The 14,412-nt window shown below is 35.8% G+C and overlaps 1 protein-coding gene across 1 annotated transcript in view; it reads right to left on the bottom strand.

The window, feature by feature from the left end:
- Positions 1 to 14,198, bottom strand: part of NEK7 (NIMA related kinase 7) — a 207,989-nt gene extending 193,791 nt beyond the window's left edge. Inside the window, exon 1 of the mRNA XM_044673749.1 lies at positions 13,994 to 14,198. The gene's annotated coding sequence lies outside the window, so the exon portion shown is untranslated. The remainder of the gene's footprint in view (positions 1 to 13,993) is intronic.
- Between the last annotated feature and the right edge of the window lie 214 nt (positions 14,199 to 14,412).

Genomic DNA, 14,412 nt, shown 5'->3' with positions numbered 1-14,412 from the left:
ATCAATAACCAGCTTTTCTCTTGAGATTTCCCAAAGCACACTTTGGTCATATATCTCTTTTCTGTTCAGATTACATATTATTTTATATCTATTTCTATATTTATCATTTTCCCCTCCTAGACTACAAATGTCACTGAAGCAAAGGCTATCCTATTCAAGCTTCCTTCTTTAGTGCCTACAAGAGTGTCTTCTACATAGTAGTCACTCAAGAAATATCTAGTACTTAGGGGAAAATTTATATCTCTGAACACTTACATCAATAAAAGAGAGAAACAGCAAATAATGAATTGGGAATACAACTTAAAAAATTAGAAGACCAAATTAAAAATCCTCAATTAAAGACTAAGTTAGAAATTCTAAAAAATTAAAGGAGAAATTAGTAGAAGTGAAAGAGAATTGTTGAACTAACAAATAAAACTGAGTTGGTCTTATAAAAAAACAAATAAAATAGATGAATATTAGTTAATTTGACTAAAAAAAGAAAATCAAATTACCCATATCAAAGGGTGAATCCACCACCAATGAAGAAGTTAAAGCAATGATTAAGAGCTATTTTGCCAATTTATATGACAATAAATCTGACAATCTATGTGAAATAGATTAATGTTTACAAAAACATAAATTGCCCATATTAACAAAGGAGAAAATAGAATATTTAAATAATACCATCTCGGAAAAAGAAATTGAATAAGCCATCAAAGAACTCCCTATGAAAAAATGCCCAGGGACAGATAGAGTCACAAATGAATTCTATCTAAAAATTAATTTCAATACTATATATAAAAACTATTTTGCAAAAGACGCCAAGAAGGAGTCCTACCAAATTCTTCTTATGATATAAATATGGTGCTCAGTATGGCAGAAACTAGGTATAGACCAGTATCTCACACTCTATACACATAATGGAGAAGACGTAGCATGCCTGCCAGCATGCCTGATATCACAGGCAGCTTGAAGATAGTTTGGGTACATGATCTCTAAAAGGTTAACCAATGCTACCCCATAGCAAGATACAGTCAAAATGGGTATATGATTTAGAAATAATGGATTTTTAAGAATATAAGCCATTCCTCAATTGGCAAATGGTCAAAGGATATAAACAAGCAATTTTCAGATGAAGAAATCAAAGCAATCAATAATCATATGAAAAAATGTTCTAAATCACTCTTGATTAGAGAAATATAAATTAAAACTCTGAGGCACCACTTCACACTTATCAAACTGGCTGATATGAGAATAAAAGAAAGTGATAAATGCTGGAGGGGATGTGGCAAAATGAGAATACTAATGCATCATTAGTGGAATTGTGAACTGATCCAACCATTCTGGAGGGTAATTTGGAACTATGCCCAAAGGGCTATAAAACTGTGCCCTACTATCTACTATCAACTATTTATCCCAAAGAGACCAAATAAAAAGGTGAAGGGAAAGAATCCTTGTATAAAAATATTTATAGCAGCCCTTCTTGTGGTAGCAAGGAATTGGAAATTAAGATATCCACCAATTGGGGAATGGCTAAATAAATTGTGGTATATGATGGTGATGGAATATTATTGTGCTATAAGAAATAGAGGATGATTTCTGAAAAATCTGGAAAGACCCACATGTATTGGTGCAGAGTAAAAATAAGCAGAACCAGGAGAAAATTGTATATAAGTTACAGCAATAATGTATGACAATTAACCGTTAAAGACTTTAGCTACTCTTGGCAATACAATGATCCAGGACAAGTCTGAAGGACTTGCGACAAAGAATGTTATCCACCTCCAGAGAAAGAACTATTAAAGCTGGAATGCAAATCAAAGTATACAGTTTTTCACTTAAGTTTATTTGGGTTTTTATTTGGGGGTTTTGATTTTATATGAGTATTCCCTCATAATAATGAATAATATGGAAATATGTTTTGCATGATTATGCATGTACAATCCAGATCAAATTGCTTACCATGTCGGGAAGGGAAGTGAGAAGGGAGGGAGACAAGGCGGGTTGAGGCGGACATGATTGGGGATGTAGACCCGAAACTACCACACCAAAGCAACTATCAACAATTTGGAAATAAGTCTTAATCGATGACACATGTTAAAACTATGGGCAGGGTGGGGGGGTGTAAGGGGGGTGAAGGGGAAAGTAAGAAATGAATCATGTAATACCATGATAACTTTTCTAAAAAATAAAAAGTATTAAAAAAAATTTTTTAATTATTACCTAAACCACCAAACTTGCTGATAGTCTTATAGTCAATTTTTATTACAATAAACCATAGATAAGTCGATTATTCTGCTAATGGCTTTTCATTGCTCAGTTTTAAAAAATATTAACTGCCCATTAGGTATATTATAGATTTCTTTGTATTATATATAGAAAAGAAAAGGAAATAATCTCAAACATGTTAATAGTCCTCATTTATCTATATTCTGATATAAGAATGAAATTATCATCTTTATTTGAATTATCTATAGATTTTATGCCTAATATTTGTTATTACTACAATCAATCTAAAATGAAATAAGGGAAATACTTTTGGTATCAAATTTCCTGTTTCTAACTCAATTACTCAGTTTTTTATAGCTAGCTAAATAGAGCATCAGGCCTGAATTCAGGAAGACCTAAATTAAAATCTGGTTTCTGTCCAGATTGATACTAACTAGCTGTGTGACTCTGAGCAAAACACAATTTCTGATTGCTTTTTTCCTCGACTGTAAAATGGGGATAATAATAGCACCTGTCTCCCAAGGTAGTTGTGAAGATCAAATGAGATAAATGTAAAGTGCTGATACAGTGTCTGGCATATGGTAAGCACTATAGAAATGTTAGCTATTAGTAGTAGAAGCACATTTTTCTCTATTTCATAAAATCTTTCAAATTTATTGATTTTATATTAACCAAGGATGTCAAAATATACTAAATTTGAGTTTTTGCTACTTAAGAACAAAGAAAAAATAATTTTCAAATTAACAGGATACTAGGTTAATAAATGTACAGTCATAAAGAATTTTGGAGGCCATTTAGTCCAAACTCTTCATTTTATCTATGAGCAAAATGAGGCCCAGAAAGGATAAGTAACTTCCTCCAAGTAAGACAGAAAATAGCAGACAAAATCTGAACCCAATTCCTCTCTCTCCAAATTTAACACTCTACCATAATACACTGCCTCCTTTATGATCATACTTTACAATCTCCTTATTTTATGGATAAAAAAAATTGAAGTTAAAAACAATGAAGTTACTTGGCCTTAACCAGATCTATGACATGGGTCTTGAAGTCAGGCATTCTGACTTCAAACAAAACTCAGCATGGTCAAATAGTACTCTTTTGACCCCAAGCACTCCTCATAACTTCTCTCTTATTGAAGGTATCTCCATTCTAGTCATTTAATTTTTAAACCTTTTTAAAGAGGTTTAATATATTTTTATTTTCCACACAGAAAGGAAAAAAAGAAGACAAAGTGAGGAAACATTTACATAGCACCTACTATGTGCCAGGCACTGCCTAATCTCCTATAATGATGCAGAGAGGGATTTTTTTTTGTTTTTCCTTCAGTCTAAGAAAATGATGCACCAAAGTAGCATGGCCAGCCACAGTCAGAAGTAGAACACCATTATGTGACATTCAGATATTCAGCTCATACTCTTTCCACCAGTGTTTCCTTTGGCCTTAATAGGTCTAGATATGTTCAAAGACCTAAAAAAGAAAAGAAAAACTCTGAAATGCTCAGTAAGTAGTTCTAAGAAGAAAAAACAAAATCTCATGCAGGTGGACAAGAAATTGGGAGTGAATGAAATATTCTGTGTTTGGCCTAGTAGTCCTAACTATGAGGAAGAGTCTTAAGGAATAGACGAGACAAAACATGTCACTCAAAATATTTTAGTCTTCTTCAGAAGACCAAACAATTTAAAGAAACTTGATACAGACAAACCAAAGAGCCACATGAAGAAAAGCAGTTTTCTAACAATAACTTTAGGTTACTGAGATTAGCACAAGACAAAAGTGACTAGAACAAACTAGAAAGAGAAGGGAATATGCTCTAATATGACAAAAAGAAGGCATTTTCCCCTAAAGCAAAAGACTAGACAGGGTAAATCTTCACATTACAGTTACTGAAAATAGCAAAATGCTAAAGCAGTACCAGAAGTGATGAGGACTGAACATAGACCAAAAACAGTATAAAGTGAGGCAAAACAAAAAGCAAATTCAAAAGTAGCATGTGTGGTAAAATAACAAAGGAAATTAAGCTAGATATAATATTATTTCAATGTTTTACTACATTAAGGTTGAAGTTTCTCTTAGAATGAGATAAAAATGTGGCTTATTACTTAAACATTTATACTAACATTTTAGAAATTATTTATTTGAAAGCACCAATTTATGTACTTAGCCTCTAAATATTTATCTTAAAATATGGATCCAGACAAAGATCTGCATGGGTATAACTATGGAAGGAACTAATGGACTGTGTAGAAATTTAGAATGTTTATAGCCTAGAGAATAGAAGTTGAGGAGTGGAAGAGGCATGGTAACTATAGTGAATACTTGAATATTTGAAGGGTTAACATGAGAGATTAAATTGTTCACTATTTGACATCTGTGGTGCGAAGATTTATTTCTTTCCAGTTGCTCTTAAAAGTCTTTTGCTTCAAGTAGCGGTACAATTTTATGATTTTTCTCTAGCTTCATTCAACAGTGCATATATAAGAATGAAGGCAATGGATAATGGAAGTAATATATAGCTGAGGCTTGGCATGGCAAAATATTTAATGCAATAAAGAGGCAAAGAATTCAAAAGAAGAAAGTGCAGTTGAACTGATTCATGAAAGAGTTAAGATGGAAAAGGGAAAAGGACTGTGTCAGGTTGACTGGAAGTCATGGTGAGAATGAAGGGCAGTTTGGGGAGAATGCAAGCTAGACAAAGAGATGGAATGATGATAAACTGTGATCCAACAAAGGAATTTAAGAGTTCAAAAACATGGAGGTAGAACATTTTTGAGTGATAGCAATATGAAGGGTATGACTATCTGTGTATAGCTGAGGTAGAGTAGAATAGGTCATGGAAAATGGGAGAACTGGGAGGTTGTATTGTTTGAAGGAGTTCCTGTATAAATGGTCAAGTCCCTTTACATAAGGACAAGAGGTAGGAAGAAGAAAAAAGACTGTTGAGGTAGGTCCTGAACTCATTAGGTAGGTAGACAACAGTCAAAAGAATCATGATACACGTGGATTATATCAATCTTGGAGGAAAAATGCTAATGAATGATGGTGGTAGAGGGAGAGCCTGAAGGTAGCATTGAGAAGCAAGAGAGTATTTCAACTCCTCCATTAGGATCAAAGTGGAGTTGGAGTGAGAAGCATGAATAAAAGGGCTTGCAAGAGGAGGAAAGGGTGGGGGGGGGGGGAAGGGAGGAAAAAGAGGGAGGAGAGAGAAAGGAAAAAGAGTAGGGAAGAAGGAAAAGGATGGATTTATTAAGCCTCCTACCATGAATCATATACTGTGCTATATTATCTTTTTAATCTCCACAATAACCCTCAGCATTAGGTATCATTATCCTCGTTTTACAATTAAGGAAACTGAAACAGACAGAGGTTAAATGATTTGCCATGGTCACACAGTTAGTACATGCCTAGGCATGCTATTGAACCCAGGTTTTCTCCACACTAAGCATAGTGCACTATCACTAGGAGAGAGCCAGGTCTCTGTAAATACAAGATGTCAAAAACAAAAAAGGAAAAAATTAAATATGAAAGCTAGTCATTCCAAAGAGTACAGTGGAAAATGTGGGTAGCTTAGAAGTGGGATGTTAGTAGCAATGGGTCAAGGGAGATGGGAATAAAGAGTGTTCAGGGTAGGAACCAAGAGAAGTGTTTGAATAATGTCTGCCAGGTGTTCAGAATTACCTGGATAAGGAGAGAATTATGGGGTGAGAGTATAATAATCATTGAGAAATAAGTTTACCTAGGTTATCATTGTTCACATGAATTGAGATTCATCCTTCAAGGTTAATTTGTCCCAGGATATCAGGCAGTGGTGTGAGATGGAAAGGGGACTGGAAGATGTCCTTTACATAGTAACATGCTGCTTTCCCCTCAATCAAATCCCTCACAAAATTTAGCACATTAGCAGACAGACTAAATTTTTTACTGAGCTGAGGGAGAAAAAAGAAAATTTTGATATATACCATAAGTTAACACAAAACAAATGTGAACACAACAGTTCTATTAATGAAGAGGCTATGTTCCAATGACAGACTTCTTTTTCAGAAATTCTGCCTCAGAAAGTGAAAATTATTTAGGAGATATGGAGGTTGTGCCCCAAAATATCAATCTATCTTTTTCAACCACCAACTACTATAAATTCCCAGTGAAGCCAAAAAGCCTTAGTTGAAGAGACTCCATAGACCTACAAACTTTATTGTAACTCTCCTTCCCTAGCCACCTGCTCTACTTTGGCACCTTAAGAGTAAACTATTACTATATACTACCCTCACCAAAAAGAAACAAAAGACAGACAGACAGAGACAGAGACCTACCTGTTGGTAATGAAAAATTAAAATAAAACAAAGTTTTCCATCACAGTAAAGACAGAATCCTTAATATGTAAATACCTAAAATAAAACATAAACTGAAACTTATTCATACTAGAATATAACCATTCAAATGGGCATTGAAACCAAGTCTTCTCATTCTTTATTTTATAATTATCTTCTTTTGGTTTAATGGTGAGGCACTCAAGTACTTGGAAAGGGGGTGGGGTGTCAAAGTATACAACTGTCAACGAAGGAGGCAAAAAAGAAAAGGTCATGGAAGGTGGGAAGACTTCATTCAAATCTGGCCTTAGATAATCACTTAGCTAAGTGACCCTGGGCAAGTCACTTGATGTCCCTGTGTCTTAGTTTCCTCAATTGTAAAAGAAGGTAGTAAGCTTGGAAGGTCCCTTCCAGCTCTAAATCCATGATCCTATGAATTTTAATTTTTTTGTCCGAGATAGATACCATTTACCTTCAACAAATAACAAATAAATAACAGAAGCTGGAAAAGATATTTTTATCCAATGAATAAACACATGGTTTATTCAGTAAGGCAACTGCCACAGTATTATATAATGAATTCAACACTACTTCAATATAATTTAAATATGGTTGGAGGGGTGGGAGGCACTTTTAAACAGCTACTTGTTTAAAAGAAGATTCTTTCCCAGATGATTTGTAAATTAAGGAATCATAACATTAGATGACTAAAGATAAATTAGATACTTCAGTCATTTTTTAAAAGAGAACAAATAGGTAAGACACCAAGAATGATGAAATTTAACTTCATAAAATTGGGTCTAAGCTTTAAACATACAGAATGATATTCATTCTGATTTTCTATAACCAACTTTAACTGATGTTTAAAGATCTTGTAGACAAAAGAAATTAGGTAACAAATCAGTAACTAAGTAATTACAATGATAAATTACCAACATCAGAAAAGTATAAGGAAAGTGGTTAAAAAATGAACATGGTATACACAGTGTTGGATCAGGCCCTAATTTAATTCCTTCTGAACTCAGTTCATTTGTCAATGCTTACTTCTACTCTTAGGAACAGACCTCTATAAAGTCCTCATTTTTTTTTTAAACCCTTACCCCTTCCATTTTAGGATCAAAACTGTGCATTGGTTCTAAGGAAGAAGAGCAGTAAGGGCTCGGCAATAAGGGTTAAATGATTTGCCCAGGGTCACACAGCTAGGAAGTGTCTGAAACCAAATCTGAACCTAGGATTCTCATCTCTAGGCCTAGCTCCCAATCCATGGAGCCACCTAGCTGCCTCCAAAGTCTCATTTAAAAAAATTTATTTTTTCAGTCATGTCTGACTCTTCATGGCCATAATTGAGGTTTTCTGACAAAGACACTAGAGTGGTTTACCATTTCCTTCTCTAGCTCATTTTACAGATGAGGAAACCAAGCCAAACAGGGTTAAGTAATTTGCCTAGGGTCACAGAGGTAATAAGGATCTGAAGGTAGATTGAATTTATGAAGATGAGTCATTCTAACTAAAGCCCAGCACTCTATCCACTTCATCACCAAACTGCCCCAAGAAAAACTACAGACTCTACATAAAGTCAAACACCAAAGGAGAAGGCATTTAGACTTGTTACTGTTTTATTACTAGAGTGTTTGGAAATAAACCCTAACAGTTTATTTTTTATTAAAAGTCACAAGAAAACTAACAGCTTTATGAAAAGATACTTTCTGTTACATGATAGTAAATTAAGGTATACCTAAAGATAAACTACTTAAATTTAGTTTAAAACTATAGAATTTAATATTTCATATTACTGCGAATGCAAAATTTGCCAAATCTGACCACAAAACAGGAAAAAAGTCAAACTACCCAAAAATTAAGAGATATCTCTTGATCATTTGTACCCTTCACCAACTAACATTCATTAAATATATTTTCTACAAAGTTCTCTTTTAAATCATTAACAATTGGGGGTGAAAGAAGACTTAAATGAAGATTGAAGAAGACAGTCACCTCAAGCAAATTAATCAGTCTTCAAAGTTTTAGTAGCCACATAGTTGTGATATTATCAAGTGAGTTTTTAATTCTAATCTACAACTTTTATCTGCAAAAGGGTGAATTGGATAAAGTGTGCACAATAGCCCAATTCATTTCACTTAAACATTCTAAAGAAAAAATGAGAAGAGGAAAAAAGGTAGAAATTTAATGTATCCTCAAAAAAATTTCATTCTTAAAACAATATGCCTGTTTAAAGAATATATTATGCAAATATATTTGTAGAAGTACTGATTTTTAAAATTTAGCATGTAAAAAGTTAGTAAATCAGACCTCAGACCAAGACATGCCACTTCACTGGGTTTACCCACAAAGTTTAATGAAAGCAAAAAAGTATTCATAACATTATTTATGATATCAAAACAAATATATATATATATCCAAAGACTGATGAATGGAACAAATTGTGGAATATGAACGTAATAGAGTATTATTATGCCATAATGGAAGAAGGGTTTTAAGAATTTAGGGAAACAAAGAAAGGCTTATATGATTAAAAGTACTGTGAGAAAAGCAGGACCAAAAGAATAATCTATAATAATCTCAACAATATACTAAAATCCAAAAACTCAGATCAAATACAAGTCAATTTTGGTATCAAATAACTAAAATTAAAATACAATTCTTCTTTCTAAAAACAATTTAAAAACTACAAAAAAGTATTTGTTTAATGGAAAGTGGCATGTATTCTAAAATTATTTTGGGAAAATTTACTTGAAGAGTATGGTATTTGCTGTGTGTTCAAAAGAGTCTACTTAGACAAATCAAAGGAATAAATAAGAAATCAATTCAGGCTGAACTCTAATTATACATTCCATTTATAAAATATCTTCTTATATACTGTTTGCAACCTCATTTTAGTGACATTCTAAAGAATTATTAAGAATATCTGAAATAACAAACTTAAATGCAACGTGTTCTATAGAATATTTTCCAAGATACAAATATCTGGATTTGGATAAAACTGGAAGGACTGACAAGATGTACCTGCGGCTTTGGGCAGCTGTAGTTACACTCCACATTTTTGAAATAACAAAGGCTAAAAAACAATCGAAAGAAACAAAGCCTGAAAAGAATTTTGGAACAATTTTAACAAGTTCCCTTCCAAACTGACTACTATAATTGATCAGAATTTAGGCTACTTTTTTCTTTTTTTTTTAACCCAAATCTGACCTGTATAAAAACTGAGAGACCTAGAATCATATACTTCAATTACATGAAAACTCCCTTTAAAAAATATACTTAAAATATGAAGCAAGCAGTCATAATGAAAATATTTATTTTAATTGAAAGAGATCCAAACATTGTAATTACTTTTTCAGTTAGAGATAGTATACTATAATAGTAGATAGAGAGATTCAAATGCTGCCTTGGACACATACTGACTTTGTGACTCTAGGGAAGTCATGGAATTTAAGTTGCAAAGGATATGTTGCCCTGCATTGGTAGGGAAAGTTTCTTCACTGGGAATATCAACAAAACCATGCCCTATACCTACGTCTATTTTTCAATATTTTTTTTTTAACCAAAGAGATAGCATATTGGTATCATGGCTTCTTTTCAGAGCCATGCTATATTTTAATCAATAAAATAACTCCTTTTGATCTCTTCTGGTACTCCATTACAATGAGAAGGAAAAAATTATTTTCCAGAATAACAAAAGCATTTGTTTAAAAAACAAAAACAAAAAATTTGGTAGGAGTCATACTAATAAAAAGTTGCAGTTCAAAACACTTAAACATTAGTAAAATAAACTTTATTTTGTCACAGAAACATAGTAAAATGTTCCTAACAAACACACTTGATGTCTGACATTACTCATTCTAAGAAAATATATAATGGCAAAAGACAAGAGAAAGTTCTCTTAGTGGTTATATTTTGCTATTGTTAGAAATTACTGACTAGAGATGTAGCATAGTACATAGGAAGAGTATCCACATTAAGCATCAAAGGCCCTAAATACAAATTACAAGGTCATAACTACTCTATATAACCTTGGGGCAAGCCAACTTCTTTGTTTTCTCATCTGTATAATGTAAGGATTGTGCTTTGGATATATGCAATATTGCACCAAGATGGAGGGGTGGGGGGTCATACAATTAAATCATAACTACATTATAGCTTAAATATTAAACTGTATTTGCAAGAAATATTAAAAAATATAATACTGTATATGAAGCACTAAGGGCAAGCAAACTACACAAACTAGGCAAATTCAGACTCTGTCTCCTCCCTTAGAGCTACCTTCTTCAATGGGTACCAGAGATGTTTTGCTCATTCTGTAGCAAAGGTTATTTTAAGATAGAAAAAGGATATTCTTAAAGTTAAAAATCCAGGAAAATGAGTAAAGGGAGGAAAAGAAATGGAGAGGGAGGAAAGAGATTCACAAATTGACTGAAATGAATAAATTAAAATGATGTTTCAGATTTTATTTTATTGAAAATTTTTTTTAAACCCTTGTACTTCGGTGTATTGTCTCATAGGTGGAAGACTGGTAAGGGTGGGCAATGGGGGTCAAGTGACTTGCCCAGGGTCACACAGCTGGGAAGTGGCTGAGGCCGGGTTTGAACCTAGGACCTCCTGTCTCTAGGCCTGACTCTCACTCCACTGAGCTACCCAGCTGCCCCTCAGATTTTATTTTAAAAGAATAAAAATGAAACTTGATTATTACTTAAGATCATTTAAAACTATTTCACATGAACTTATAACTGGCTTTAAAAGAAATATATTGATTCTTTTCAGTCACTTAAAAGTAAGTTTCTTAAAGTAAACATACAAAAAATTGATATATACAGTTTGGCATTCTGCTTATCTGTAATTTTTTAAATGATAACTTTAATCATGCACAAATATGCTGGACAGACTATACAGTAAACTAATTTTCTAACCCACAAAAAAAATTCTTAATTTAAAAAAAAACAACTATAAGAAGTAAATGAACCAAAAGCAAATACAAAATCACTGGCTGGTCCAATCCTTCCTTTTCTATCTGTTTTTAGGGAACTATCAGGTCTTCAGCTATATATTAGGTCATCCTCAGGAATCTGCTAGGGCAGGCCAAATGCCTCACTTTTTCCCCTTAAACCAGAAAGTTCTAAGGTCTTTTACATTGATTGCTCTTTGTGAGCTTGGTTTCTGGAAATCCTCCCTAAGTGACTGGAAAACCTGTCAATGCTAAGGATAGGTGGAGCCACCAGACAACCCAAGGGATAGTTGGGAGATGTAGTCCTATGGACTTTCCCTTCCCCAAAGCAAGGAAACATTTTCAAATTAGGATTCCTTGGACTCTTTAGATGTCTGCACCTCCTTTCTTCTCCCCTACAAATTGCTTTATCATATTTCCCACTCATACCTCAATATACAATCAGATTTATATTAAATATAGGTTTCCCCACAACTGAAAGAGAAACTATGCACTCTGTAGAGCTCCCTGAAGATAGAAGTGGGAGTTCTTTGAACCTTCAGACATGAAATAACTTCAGTTTCACATGATTAGTTTTTCCTATTTTTTTATTACTCCCCCCATAATTCTCAGAAAATCTCTCTCCCAACACACACTGTCTTTCCCATTTCCTTACTCAAGAATCAAGGTCATGGAAATTATTTTACTCAGTTCAACTGAACAAATATAAAGTCTTGTGTCATTGATTAGCTTGAACTAAACTATTAGAGCATTAATCTCATGTTAATGTTTTGCATGTTTTTCTGGTCAATTCAATAAACATTTATAAAATATCTACTGAAGTACCTGGTATATACAGGGAGGGTTTTGGGAGCTCTTCAATTAAATTGGTTCAGATCCTTGAATTCAGGGATCAATCTTTGTATCTCACAAAGCATGGAAAATGCTGCCTTGCACAAAATAAACTGGCATATTTATTGATCAATTTATAGGCTTTAGAAAACATACCACATGATTACAATGACTTACACTGATTATTCTACAGTCAGCCAAGATACCTTGCCCTCTTTCCAATTACAATAGGCTGCCTTCTCTAGATAAATGTTCTTTGCAGGCTTTGTTGTGTATACATGATGGCCCATTATGACTATACATTTTCAGCTAATAAATCTTAAAATATTAAAACTTTAAGTCACTAAAGCCAAAAACTGCAATAAAGATTTTGAGACCACTAACACTTAAAACTGCAACTTTAAGAGTCTTTAAAGCTTCAAAGTATACCAAGATTTGAGGCCACTCTCTATTTTTCTCTTCATGTGATGGGCAGTTAAACACTTCATGGAAGTAGTCTCAGAACTAGAATAACCAGCCACCCTTTCATTTCTCTAGTACATTCCTTCCTTGCAATCACCACCTATCTCCTGAAATTAGTAAGGGTTGGAAAGCCAGATGGAAATGTGGCTTTAAAAAAAAAAAGAAAGAAAAAAGCATTTAGTCTTTCCACCCTGACACAATTTATTAGAATTGGGAATATGACCTAAATATTAGAAGCATTAAGAATATATATTCTTGGTATATCTAGGAATACATTTTCCTATATATTCACATGCATACACATATTAGAGGAATCAATTTTCCTATACAGGGATATATAGTCATTAAATATTTCATATATTGATACAACCTCGCTATATTTGTAGCAAGGAAAACTGCTGATTCTACATCTGGAACTCCAAAAGTATTGTAGGAAGAAAGTACCAGGGGTGAGAAGGAGGATCCCACCTCAGGGCCGCCTCCTCCAGGCTACGTATACACTACTTCGGAGCCGGCCCTAGATCAGGAGTGTGCCCGGTTATGGCCCTGCTTCTGGCCCTCCTCTATCCTTCAAGCTGGGGCCCCAACTCCGGCTTTGCCCTTCCATCTCTCCCTCCACTGTTCCATTTCCCCACCCCCACCTAAATTAACATTTGGAGTCCAAAACCCCTCGCTAGAAAATAACCCTGGTGTCCCTTCTCTGTCCCCCAACGCAGGGCCCGGAGCAGAGTTCTCTCCCATGTCTTCCACTCTCTCCTCTCTCGAACCCCCTCTCCACCCCCCCCCAACAAACTTCACTTTCTAGATTCGGCTACGGCAAAACCCTGACAGCTAGTCCTAACCAATCCGTGAAGGAAACATAAGCGATGCGGCCAATGAGAAGAGGCCGGCTGAGTGGCGGGAGGCGGGACCTCGCTCAAGTTCCTTCGGTCAGGAAACCAATCGACCTGTTGCGACTGTCTCTGCCGCCGCCTCCTCAGTCTCCTCCTCTGGAGCCGCGGCGGTCACGAAGTTTCTTAGTTACGGAGGTCCGTGACCGTTACCGGGGCGCGCAACTCCCCTTCCCGTTGGCCCTCACAAAAAAATAAATAAATTAGGAGGGGCAGCCCCTGGAATTGGGAGATTGCGCCCCGCCCCGGTGTGAAGTGGTTGCGCCTCCGTCCTTCCCGGCTTCTTCCCTTCCCCTTCCCGAGTCCAGGCCCTCGCTACCTTGTGGCTCTCTTACCAGGAAGTTGAGAGTTTTCCCCCCTCACCCGTGTGGGTCCTGACACCGGTGGCTGGCGGCGGCTCTGCGGGGCGCGGCCTGAGAAAGGCCCGCCGGGGCCAGGGGCTGTGACTCTGGGGTCCCGAGCCGATTGACCTCCTCACTCCCCGCCCGCCCCCTCCGGACGCTGCAGGTTTGGGCACCCGCTCGGCGCACCAAGAGAAGCGTCCCGAGAGCGAGACTAGCGGCGGCCCATCTTCCTCGTCCTGCTCCTGCTGCGGCTGTCAGCAGTGTAAACATCCCGGCATCCCCGAGGAGAGAGGCGGGGCCGGCACTCCGGCCCCTCCTCCCCCCCCGCCCCTCGAGGCCTCGGGATCCCCGCCCCTCCCCCCGCGCGCGCCCACGCCACAGGTCGGTAGCGCTCTAATCCGGCCTCATCA

Source organism: Gracilinanus agilis, chromosome 4 (assembly GCF_016433145.1).
Source record: "Gracilinanus agilis isolate LMUSP501 chromosome 4, AgileGrace, whole genome shotgun sequence".
NCBI lineage: Eukaryota > Metazoa > Chordata > Mammalia > Didelphimorphia > Didelphidae > Gracilinanus > Gracilinanus agilis.
Note: the sequence above shows the minus strand (reverse complement) of the source record. Positions and strands in the feature narration are given on the sequence as shown.